Below are 12,935 nucleotides of genomic sequence, written 5' to 3'. Positions count from 1 at the left end.
GGGGAAGTAAAGAGTTTGTCTCATTCTAATTGTCTGAAAAACCTGTCAGCCAGCTGAAATGTTTCCAGAAGAAAAACGTATATGCCTTACTTCTCTTAGGAGTGTAATGCTTCTCAGCTAGACTGAAAGCTAAAATAAGCACAGAATTATTCTTTTTTTTTTTACAGATTCTTTTTTTTTAATTTTTTAAGATTTTATTTATTTATTTTTAGAGAGGGAAGGGAGGGAGATAGAGAGAGAGAGAGAGAAAGAGAAACATCAATGTGCGGTTGCTGGGGGTTATGGCCTGCAACCCAGGCATGTACCCTGGCTGGGAATCGAACCTGGGACACTTTGGTTCCCAGCCCGCGCTCAATCCACTGAGCTACGCCAGCCAGGGCTCCAGAATTATTCTTTCATTAATAAAGGTCATGGTTTGTGTTGCTGTTTCACACATTAAAGCACTCCTTTGTCTTTTTGTTGTTCCAAATGCTTTTGAAACACTGTTCACATAATTACACAACTCATAGAACAGTAGTTACTGTGAAATTCAAGAATCGTTTTGGAATTGAATCAGTTGATATACATGCTTTGGAAGTAATCTCACTGAGCATTTCTTAAAAGTGCATTGTATTTAAAAATTACCAAGAAAAACTCAAGTTTGGCATTGTGTTAAGACAACTATCTCACTGTTCTCTTTCTACCTTCCAACAAAACTATTTGTAAATATAATGCATCTCTTTGTTGTTGTGTTAACTTTTCCTTCCACAGGGTAGAGGTAACTGGGCTGGTGGGGAATGTTGGTTCAGAGAGTCTGCAAAGAAAAGATATTGACGGACTTCCGGCAAGATGGAGGAATAGGTGGACGCACCGTACTTCCTCGTACAACTAAGATTAGAAAACCAATAATTTACAACAATAATTTACTATCAGAATAACACCCAGATCCGGCAGAGGATTTATCTGAATGGAAGTCCGGCAGCCAAGAAGTTGAAGTAGACGCGTTCATCCGGACTGGTAGGAGAAGACGAGCCGGGCGGGCGCGGGGCTGGCTCGGGTCGGCGGCGCGGAGGTCGGGGGAAGGTTTGGCGTGAAATCGGCGCAAAAGCCATCCGGGGGCGCAAGAAGGCAGCGGTGATTTCTGAGTACGCAAGCTGCGGCTGGCAGACCCAGAGGGGTAGCGATTGTGGACCAGGGCAGAACTCGCGGCCCAGAAGCCCAGACAAGGGTCTGAGTCCAGGGGAACGGAACTACCGCCATTGTTTTCTCCCGCCCGCTCCCGCTCCCGCTCCGCTCCGGCCCCGCCCCCACTTATAACGTCACAATCTAGCGACTGGGGTGCCCAGCCCCGGTGAGCACCTAAGGCTCTGCCCCCCACCGTAACAAGAGCAACCAGACCGGAAAAAAAAAAGGAGAGACAGGGGGGAAAAATATGTTTTCAACAGAGCAGATCAGTCCCCCAGGACTCATCCTTTTGAGCGACCAAGAATTAGCCAATCTATCAGATGCGCAGTTCAAAACACTGGTGATCAGAAAGGTCACGGAACTGATTGATTTTGGACGAAATTTAGATGAAAGAATGCAGATTACCATAAAACAGATGCAGGAAGACACGCAGAGGAGAGCCAATAGTGAAAGGAAGGAATATGAGTCTCAAAACAATACAGTGGACCAGAAGGAAGATAGAATCAACCAAGCAGGAAAGCATGATGAAATAAGAATCCAAAAAATTGAGGAAAAGATTAAGAGCATCCAAGACACCTTTAAACATTCCAATATCCGAATTATAGGGGTACCAGAATCGGAAGGGGAAAAGCAACAGATTGAGCACGTATTTGAACAAATAATAAAGGAGAACTTTCCCAATCTGGCAAAGGGAACAGTCTTCCAAGAAATCCAAGGAGCGCAGAGAGCCCCAAAGAAGTTGGACCCAAGAAGAAACACACCAAGGCACATCATAATTACATTAGCCAAGGTAAAAACGAAGGAGAGAATCCTAGAAGCAGCAAGAGATAAGGGGACAGTCACCCACAAAGGAGTTCCCATCAGACTGTCAGCTGATTTCTCAAAAGAGACCTTACAGGCAAGAAGGGGCTGGAAAGAAATATTCCAAGTCATGAAAGACAAGGACCTACATCCCAGATTGCTCTATCCAGCAAAGCTCTCATTTAGAATGGAAGGGCAGATAAAGTGCTTCTCAGATAAGGTCAAGTTAAAGGAGTTCATCATCACCAAGCCCTTACTTTATGAAATGCTAAAGGGACTTATCTAAGAAAAGAAGATAAAGAAAAGACATGTATAGTAAAAGGACAGCAAACTCACAAATATTAACAACCACACCTAAAGCAAAACCAAAAGAAACTAAGTAAACAATTAGAACAGGAACAGAACCACAGAAATGGAGGGCACGTGGAGGGTTAGCAGCAGGGGGGTGGGAGGAGGAGAGAGGGGGAAAAGGTATAGAGAATAAGTAGCACAGAATGTAGGTTGAAAATAGATAGGGGGAGGGCAAGAATAGTACGGGAAATGTAGAAACTAAAGAACTCATAAGTATGACTCATGGACATGAACTAAAGGGGGAAATGTGGGTGGGAGGGGGGTACAGGGTGGAGGGGAGAGAAGGGGGGAAATGGGACAACTGTAATAGCATAATCAATAAAATATATTAAAAAAACAAAAAAAATATGGAGAAAAAAAAGAAAAAAAGAAAAGATATTGAGGACTGAAGTGAGGACTGTCCAGTAAATAACCAAACTGGGTAACTGGGTCACCAATTGCTTTGAGTCTCTGGTGTTGTCAAGAATTTTACTCTTGCCCTGGCTGGTGTGGCTTAGTGGATTGAGTGCCAGCCTGTGAACCAAAGGGTCACTGGTTTGATTCCCAGTCAGGGCACATGCCCGGGTTGCAGACCAGGTCCTTAGTGTGGGGTGCACGAGAGGCAACCACACATTGATGTTTCTCTCCCTTTTTTCTCCCCCTCTTCCCCACTCTAAAAATAAACAAATAATCTTTTTAAAAATTTTTATTATTTATTTATTTATTTATTTATTTATTTATTTTTAGAGAGGGAAGGGAGGGAGAAAGAGAGAGAGAGAGAAACATCAATGTGCGGTTGCTGGGGGCCGTGGCCTGCAACCCAGGCACATGCCCTGACTGGGAATCAAACCTGTGATGCTTTGGTTCGCAGCCTGCACTCAATCCACTGAGCTATGCCAGCCAGGGCCAAATAAAAATCTTTAAAGAAAAAAATAATTCTAGTGTGGCTCAGTTGGTTGAGTGTCATCCCGCAAAGAGTAAGGTGTCCAATTTAATTAGAGCACATGTCTGAGTTGCAGGGTTCAGTCCCTTGTCCAAATGCACACAAGAAGTGACTAACTGATGTTTTTCTTCCTCCCTTCCCACCTCTCTAAAAATAAATAAAGAACATCTTAAGAAAAAAAAAGACATTCCATTCTTTGGGGTCAGGTGTTACCCATCCAGGCACCATTCATTTACTTAACAGAAACATATTTAGGAGTCCCTACCATGCAGCAAGCACAATTCTAGGTGCTAGGGATACAGCACTGAACAAAACAAAGTTCTGAGTTCATGAAGCTTACATTCTAGTTGTAAGAAACAGGTGGTAAACACACATCAGAATATTAAGGGAGATTGAAGGGATGGACTTTTATACGGAAGGAAAGACCAAATGGAGTAAGGGAGCAAGATATGGAAATACCTGGAGGAAAGAGTATTCCAGAGGGAATAATTGCAAAGGTCTTCAGGCAGGAAACTGTTTTCTGTGTTCTAGGAATAATAAGAAAGTCAATGACCAGAGCTGAGTGAGTGAGTGAGGGAGGGAGAAAGTAATAGGAGATGAAATCAGAGTGGAGATAGAGTCTTTGGGGACATTATGAGGGCTTTGGCTTTCAGTCTGAACAGAGGCATGACGTGATTTGACTGGAAAGGCTGTAAGGGGTCACCCAGGTTGGTGCATGGAGGTTGGATGATAGGGACCATAGAAGGATGGAAGTGGACCTATTATTCTACTCCAAGCGATAGATGACCACAGCTTGGGCCTGGGCAATAGAGGTAGAGGTGGGAGATGACTCAGGCCTGCAGCTATTTATATGCCCAGGTGCAGCATTGGAAAAATGTCCCTAGGTCTGATCAGTGTCACCCAGTTTGTTGGGCATCATCCTGCAAAGCAAAGGGTCACTGGTTCGATTCCTGGTCAGGGCACATGCCTGGGTTGACCCTGGTTGGGGCACATGTGAGAGACATCCAATCATATTTCTTTCTCACCTAGATGTTTCTCTCCCTCTCTTTCTCGCTCCCTTCCCTTTCTCTAAAAATAAATAAATAAAATCTTTAAAAAAGAAAAAAAGAAAGAAAAAGAGTCCCTAGCCTGGCAACTATAGTATTGATACTGTGTGGCATACTTGAAAGTTGCCAAGAGAGCAAATCTCATAAATTGTAAAAGAGAGAGAGAGAGAGAGAGAGAGAAAGGGAGAAGGAAAAAAAGAAGAAAGGTTCCTTCTGGAGCTCAGGCTGGATTTCTATCCCCACATGCCCCTTCACCTAGCTGCCCTGCATAGGGCACAGCATGCAAGTTCTGCTTGAATTCAGGATACATTTCAAAGTAGAGTCAATGGGATTTGTTGACTCAAGAATGTCTGGGCCTCAGGAGGAGCACATGAATTTCTTACAGTTAGTGTGAAACAAGGCTGTCCTGGTCTCTGCATCGCATTGACATGCATATGGAAGAGGGGGATGTTCGCTTGAGGAATTTCAAGACTGGCAAACCCAGTGGAGGTCAGATTGCCAGCCAGAGGTGCTGCCTAACTCAGGCAGACCATAGGGGGGCTTGCCAGGCTATGGTGGCAGTGCCTCTAGACAATAGTGTTAAGTGTCCTCCTGCCTCCTGCGTCTGAGGTGTTCCCTTCAGACACTGGGTTATTGCTCTCCTTCCACAGACAGAATTGGTATGTCACATCCCAGGAGCTATAACTTCTCCTTTTCTCCAGTTATTCCCTATGTGTACCCAGACCTTTGCTTGCAAGGCCCCGGTGTGAGTGAGACAGGGCATTTTTACAAAATTTACAAAGACCCATTATACCCTCCACTTTGACACCTCTATTTGTTCCCTATTATCTCTAGCTTTTGGAGCTACATTCCTTGGCTCATGGCCTCTTCCTCATCTTCTAATCCAGTGCTTTTAGCAACATCTGTGTCCCTCTTTTCCCATTATCACATTGACTTCTGTAGCAAAATCTACCCCTGCCACCTTCTCACACGTACAATATACTTGGGATTACAGTTAGTGCCCACTGGGCTAATCCAAGGTAATCTTCCCATCTGAAAACCCTTAATTATATCTGCAAAGTCCCTTTTGTCGCATAAAGTAACATTCACAGATTCCAAGGATTAGGACCTGCTTATCTTTGGGGGCCATTGTTCAGCCTGCCACAGCATATGCGGGCAACTGTAAGGGATTCGGAGAGCAATGCCCTCAATCAAGTGATCTAGAACCACATAAGTCCAACAAGAGAATCCTGGTGGCTGGACCAGAACTGAGTTGGCATTCCCCAGGCTCCCCTGTGGCTTGGCTGTACCAGAGGGTCTACTAAGTACGCTGTTCTGGGGTAGCCATTATAGGGGGGAAAAGAAGTATAATTCCAAGGAATAGTCATGGCAGAATCTTTAATTTTCAAAATAAGTCTAGAGAGCTTACTCACTCCTTTCATTTTTGTCCCTACCCAAGAAGAAATGGCTGACCAAGAGGAGACAAATGCTTCAGAGGGATGGCCACATTCAGTGATCAGGCTGGCTTATTAAGGTGTGTGGACCAGGAGGAGGTAGAAGAGGTAAAGGAGGTACAGCTGATTTTGGAGAAGGCTATTCCAGTGCTTGGCAACCAGATGCTGTCCATAAGGAGTGCAGACGGCTCAAAACTTTGACTCTTGGCCCATTCTTGGGTGGCCTTTTTTTGGCAAAAAGCACACCAATGTCAGACTGTTGATGGTCCACAAAGCCTAAAACACAACACAGGTTAGTTTCAAGAGCCCTCATGATGTGGCCTGAGTCAGGGGATCAGACTGGAACAGGGACACTAGCACCAAGAGAACCCCTAGAGGTTGTCAAAGTTTCGATGAAGTCAGTTTAGGACGAATAGGAGGGAGCTTCTGGGCAGTGCAGGCTTGATCAGCAGCTTGATGCCATTCAGTTTTATCAGCGACCTGGTGCTCACTATGGGCATCCACATGAGTGACCCAACGGTCAGAGCCAAGGAGTTCACTGCTCCAAAGTGTGTGTCTTCGTAATTCTATACCTGTAATCCTCCAAGTGGTGAACCAAGCTGCCGTGCTCAAGTCAGTAAAATGTAATGCGGCTCATCCAGGGGAGCACTTGCCAGCTGTGTAATGAGAACGGTTGTGAGTTCTGCCCAGTGCTTTCAGTTTTACACAGCTGGCCATGAGGCTGGAAAATAGCAGTCATCCAATGGACCCCATCAGGTTTTACCTTAGTGAAGCCATCAGCTAGCCAAGCCCAGGCATTTAGGGGAACCTCTGAGACTTGACGGCTCCACCGAGCCATGTCTTTGCTTCAAGTGGTTTCTCCCAAAGCAGTAGGTGCCACTTTTTCATGTAAAACCTCTCTAGGTCTAGGCGACTGCGCTCTTAAAAATACCATTTCTATTTGACTAGTGAGGCCTTTTAGGCTCGTCCCAGCTTTTTAATCATGCGGTTCAACCCGATTTACTATTTACGCCAAAAGGCGTTAACAGGCTGGAAAATTACAAAGCCTCCTGGGTCTGGAGTTCTTCAGCAGCAGGTGTAATTGATGGCTGCGTCCGGCAGGTGACGCTGTTGCATTCAGAAACGGCCTCTGTGCAAAATTGGCAGCACCGGGCAGTTTTTGGCACCCGAGTCACTCCTGTGCCCAGCAATTTGTCCTTACTGTTGGCTGATCTGGAGTATGGCAGGAACAAGGTACGGCAGCTGGGTCATGAGCCCAGCCCAGAGGAGATGCAGACCACTGGCTTATGCAGCGCTGGCCAAAAACGACTGTATATAGACACCCTGGCCTTGCACAGAGGGGCAGTATCCCACCAGACTTATGAATACTCCCTCCAAGCCCACCTTGATGAATACTAGTGGCCTTTTATTGGACTGGGACTGGACAGGCCTCCTGAGTTCATTGTGTTTGGCAGTGCTCCCTGTGGCAGGAGGAACAGATGCACTGGCCTGCGGTAGCTCCCAGAATCCCCATCCCAGATGCTGGCTTTGAGCAGGTTCCTATAACCCACAATGGGCTAGTCATCTGAGGGTAGTCCACATCGTGTGGGCACTTTCTGCAAAACATCATAACCACCTTCACATACACACACACGGGCACCACACATGCATGCTCTTTATCCAGCAGGATGAGCTGAGAGACAATAAGGTGTCCACATTTCATTTATGCCTGGAGGTAGTCAGAAGAGTTTAATGTATAAATAAACTATCAGTAGTTTTTTTAATTGATTAAGGTTCTGTGGGGGTACAAAGATAAATTGGTCCATACGCCTCTCCCCTAAGAGTTAGAATCTAGAAAAAGAGAAAGAATTGTGTTTGGGTGTTGTAGAAACTAGCAGACCTTGAGCTAATCCCAGCACATATTCTTGTCCTCTATGTCCTCATCCTGGGCATTTAATCAGTTGCCAAATGCTCTTGTTCTTAGCTCTATAAAATCTCCCATACCAATCATCCCCTTCCTATTTCTGGCAATACCCTAAAGCCTTCTGGGCCATCATTGTTAGTGGATAGCCTGCTGTGCCATTGGGAATGCCAAAGTTGTCTCTGCTCACCTGTAACTGGTCCTGGCACCTGATGGTAACCCCATTCTCCACAACCTTGACTCTTCCACTCTCACTCTGCCTCCTGTTAAACAGAAATTCCAGGCTCTCTGGTATGATTTAACCTCAACTTCCTGATCTCTAACCTAACCTAGAAGGCATATACATCTATATCCATCTCCTCACCTACAGTTGTAAAGGGTGAAACTTACCTGTAGTTTCACCAAAACATCTTGTAGGAACCAGTTGTGACTCAATGGTTTAGAGGCATGCACTGTAGATTGAGCAGTAGCAGTGGAGACAAATGAATGGGCTGCAGTCAAGTGCTGGCCACTGGGAGATGACCTGCCAAATCCCACCACCCACACAAAGCGGAGAAACTTTGGGTTCTAGCCCAGCCATAGCTTCACATTAATATGATGTGCCGTTGTTATGGGAGAAACTCCCAGAAACTTGGTTCTTCTCACCAGTGCATTAAAGAATTACAGATCAGCGAGTCTATCAGCGTGCAAGCAGGGTTTATTGGTGATTCATTCTCATGAAAGAGAACGGGCCTAGTTAAGGGGGAGCGGTGCTGAAAGGCAAAGGTTCAGGGCAAAGCAGGGTAAGGGCAGCAAAAGTAAGGCTGACCAAAGACCAAGGTGGCAAGCGCAGGCGTGGTGAGAGCTGGAGTGGTAAGCACGGAAAGCCAAGAGAGCCAAGAGCGTCAAGCCAGAGTCCTTTATTCTGAGGGCTTCTATAGTTGGCAGGATTTGGAGGAAGAAGTTACATATTGATTGACAGGTAAAGGTGGAGCAGCTTTTGGTGGTGGGGTGGCATGAATGCCCAAAGACATTCATAGGCTGCTTCCTTTGGGCACTGTGGGCCCTTTCTGGCCTTTCAGGCCTTGGGATGAAAGCAGTTTCAAAGGCTTTCTTTCCCAGATAGTGGAGACAATTCACAGAATCTCAAGGACTGCCCTCCTCCCGGGTCAGCGTGGTGTTTCCTGTGCTGTTGGAACACCTGGCAGTATGGCCGGCCCAGGCTCAGGACTGCTGAGTTAGTGGGGGAGACGTACCTCCTGCCTCCTCCCTGCCTTGGTTTGCTATCTCGCCCATCTAACACCATGACGGGGCTTTGGCTATTTCTCCAAAATTAAAAATTTTATTCACATAAACCCATATGACTTTTGGCCATAGCTGAAAATAACCATCTGACAAGTGAGTTGACCTCACCTGCCAGCCAGCCCAGAACACAGCACCTACATCACAGCTGAGGCCTTCCCACCCTGTGGCCCCCAATTGGAACTACTCCTGGATATTGAAGTGTGTTATTTCCTCCCTTTCTCTAACCCCTCAAGGGAGTCTCCATTATAAACAAGAGGTGTGACTGAGTGCCTATTTTGCCTCCAAACGTATCCTAGGGTCCTGTGTGCATGCCCATTTGTAAGGGGGGGGGGGCGCTGTGTGAAGAGAGGAAAATAGAACAGAACAACAGAAGAGAAAACTGGGTCAGATCCCTTAGAGAACAACTTCTTTCTTGCAGTTTCACAAGTCCTAACTCCAATTTGGATTGTGGCTTTGGATTCAAAAGCTCTCTGGAAACTTACATCACCCCCTCCCTACTTTTCACGAGTTAGTCTTGAGAGGCTGAATTATAAGAGCCCATGAGGTACTGGATCACAGCGCTAACAACTCATCAGCACCAAGAAGCTCAGATCACTGGGTAGGAAGCACCCTGAGATGCCCGAGCTGCTGTTGTTATGGGAATGTACTTTGTGAAGTGAAGATCCAAAAAATCCACACAGTTCTGACCAAAAGGTAAGGATTAAGAGACCTCTCTTATTTGTGTGATGCACAGAATTCCATTCCACACAGAATCTTAGGGCACTTCATTTAAAGGTAAAAGAGAACTATAGAATCATGCATCTGTTTCCAGTAATAACTAAAAATGAGCTGGAGGGTGCCTCTAATTCAGGTTGGGATCAAGTGAATCCCTGATTGCAATGTTCATACCACAGAGCCATAAAAGAAGGATGTTGGGATGTTCCATCTGTCTTTTTCTCCAGCCTGCTCCCTCTCTCCAAATCTGGGATTCCTGAGTACTTAAATGTATATTCTCTCAGGTCCTATACTGGGATGTTGGATAGGAGGGGCCAGCTCATGGGGAGAAATTGGCCTGGTAGTAAGGGTTCCAGAGTATAAGGCTGGAACACAGGTACTTGCCTCACGTCTGGCCTTGGAGCTAACATAGTGTCTTGCCCTCAGGACCACAACTCTTGCAAGCCAGCTGCCCTCTCCACAATGTGTCACTTAGTGAAGGCAGCTACTAACCAAATGGTTTCATCTTGTTCAATTCACTTATCTGCCTGTATCAGCTCTTTTTTTCCCCCTACATCCAGAGTGCTGGACTGCCCTGGAGTGGTAGAAATGGGATACTTGCAAGTCAGTTGTTTCTTAGGCATGGGGCTGTCACTTGGCATAAAGTGGCTGAGGAATGTGGTTGAATCTCTCCTACAGAAGGCAATGACATTATTCCCAAAGCCATGCTTGGAGTGTGTTTGTTGAAGCTGTAATCAGCTACAGCAGCCTACTTCTGTAGCCAGGGTGTACTTTTCCATACTCACCAGTTGTTTGAGGGAAGACAGCCATCCCAAACTAAACTTGGAGAGAGAGCTTTTCATCCTAATCCCAACTGGGGGTGATTTTGTCCTTCAGAAGACTTTTGGTACTGTCTTGAGACATTTTTGGTTGTCAAACTGGAGGTGGGTGTTACTGGCATCTAGTGAGTAGAGACCAGGGATGCTGCTAAACATCCTACCATGGACAGGATAGCACTCTACAACAAAGAACTAAATAGCCCCAAAGCTTAGCATCAGCTCTTTTGGTGCACACACACAACCTTCCCAGGGCTCAAGCTGGCTCAGGTGGCTTGCAGAGGACCAGTTCCAGTATTTGCTGCCTTAGAGAAATTGGAACCCTCTTCCTCCTTCCCCAGTGGCCCTGTCTCTCTTTAGCATTTCTAGGTTTATTTCAGAGGTCCAGTGCCCTTTCCTGTCACTGAGACCTTGAAAGACTTAACTTGGAACTATCTCAGGAAACAGGGAAGGATAGGGGATCAGAGCTTCTTATGCAAACTGATTCATGTCCTCCCCTGCACCTAGCAACATGGGACAGTAGAGCTTTGGTAAACTACAGACAAAGGGAGCCCATATTTACAAAACCTAGGGAGACCACTGAACAAAGATCAGTAATTCATGGGGATTTTCTCTCCCTAAGTGGCACCTCTGTTGCTAAAGACAAATGATAAAACAAATGATAACATAAGTGTTTTTTTAAAAATTATTTATTTATTTTTAGAGGGAGGGCGAAAGAGAAGGAGAAAAACATTAATATGTGGTAGCCTCTCACATGGCCACCACTGGAAACATGGCCCGCAACCCAGGCATGTGCCCCGACTGGGAACTGAGTCAGTGACTGTTTGGTTCACAGACCATGCTCAATCCACTGAGCTACACCAGCCAGGACCATTCAGTAGAATCTTATTCAACCTTAAAAAGAAGGAAATTCCAACACATGCTACAACATGGATGAAACTTTTGGACATAATGCTAAGTGAGATAAGCCAGTCACAAAAGGACAGATACCGTCCACCTATATGACACAGTCAGAGTAGTCAAACTGAGAGCAGAATGGTGGTTGCCGGATGCAGTGGGGTGGAAGGGGTGGGTGGGGGAATGGGGAGCTATTCAATGAGTGCAGAGTTTCCAGGTGGGAAGGTGATGATCGAAGGTCATGGTTGTATAACTGTGCAAGTGTGTCACCACAGCTGTAGGCTGCTGGCTGTACTTATCTTTTCATTTCGATTACAGGAAAAAAAAAAGGAAAAGAAAGAAGAGGGCTACAATAACAAAAACTGGCCAGAGTCAGCCTGAACCAAGATGGCACTGGATCTGATCTTTATGAGACCTTGAACTTCAGTATATACTTTTTTTACTCTTTTTTCACATTTATTTTTTATTTTTTTAAATTATTTTTTGATTATGCTATTACAGTTGTCCCCTTTTCCCCCTTCACTCCCCTCCACCCTGCACACCCCCTCCCACCTACATTCCCCCCTTTAGTTCATGTCCATGTGTCATAAGTTCTTGCCTTCTACATTTCCCATACTATTCTTACCCTCCCCCTGTCTTTTCTACCTACCATCTATGCTCCTTATTCTCTGTACCTTTTTCCCCTCTCTGCTCCTCCCACTCCCCTGTTGATAACCCTCCATGTGTTCTCCATTTCTGTGGTTCTGTTACTATTCTAGTTGTTTGTTTAGTTTGTGTTTGTTTTTGTTTTAGGTGTGGTTGTTAATTATTGTGAGTTTGCTGTCATTTTACTGTACATGTTTTTTTATCTCCTTTTTCTAGGTAAGTCCCTTTAACATTTTATATAATAAGTGCTTAATGATGATGAACTCCTTTAACTTGACCTTATCTGAGAAGCACTTTATCTGCCCTTCCATTCTAAATAATAGGTTTGCTGGATAGAGCAATCTTGGATGTAGGTCCTTGCCTTTCATGACTTGGAATACTTCTTTCCAGCCCCTTCTTGCCTGCAAGGTCTCTTTTGAGAAATCAGCTGACAGTCTGATGGGAACTCCTTTGTAGGTAACTGTCTCATTTTGTCTTGCTGCTTTTAAGATTCTCTCCTCATCTTTAATCTTAGGTAATGCAATTATGATGTGCCTTGGTGTGTTCCTTCTTGGGTCCAACTTCTTTGGGACTGTCTGAGCTTCCTGGACTTCCTAGAAGTCTATTTCCTTTACCAGATTAGGGAAGTTCTCCTTTACTATTTGTTCAAATAAGTTTTTCACTTGTTGCTCTTCCTCTTCTCCTTCTGGAACCCATATAATTCAGACGTTGGAACATTTAAAGATGTCCTGGAGGTTCCTAAGCCTCTCTTCATTTTTTCAAATTCTTGTTTCTTCATTCTTTCCTGTTTGGATATTTCTTTCTTCCTTCTGGTCCACTCCATTGATTTGAGTCCCAGTTTCCTGCCCAGCACTATTGGTTCTCTGTACATTTTCCTTTATTTTACTTAGCATGGCCTTCATTTTTTCATCTAATTTGTGACCAAATTCAACCAATTCTGTGAGCATCCTGATCACCAGTGTT

The sequence above is a fragment of the Phyllostomus discolor genome, chromosome 3 (assembly GCF_004126475.2).
Source record: "Phyllostomus discolor isolate MPI-MPIP mPhyDis1 chromosome 3, mPhyDis1.pri.v3, whole genome shotgun sequence".
Classification (NCBI taxonomy): Eukaryota; Metazoa; Chordata; class Mammalia; order Chiroptera; family Phyllostomidae; genus Phyllostomus; species Phyllostomus discolor.
The sequence above is the reverse complement of the archived record's forward strand: the minus strand, read 5'-3'. Positions refer to the sequence as shown.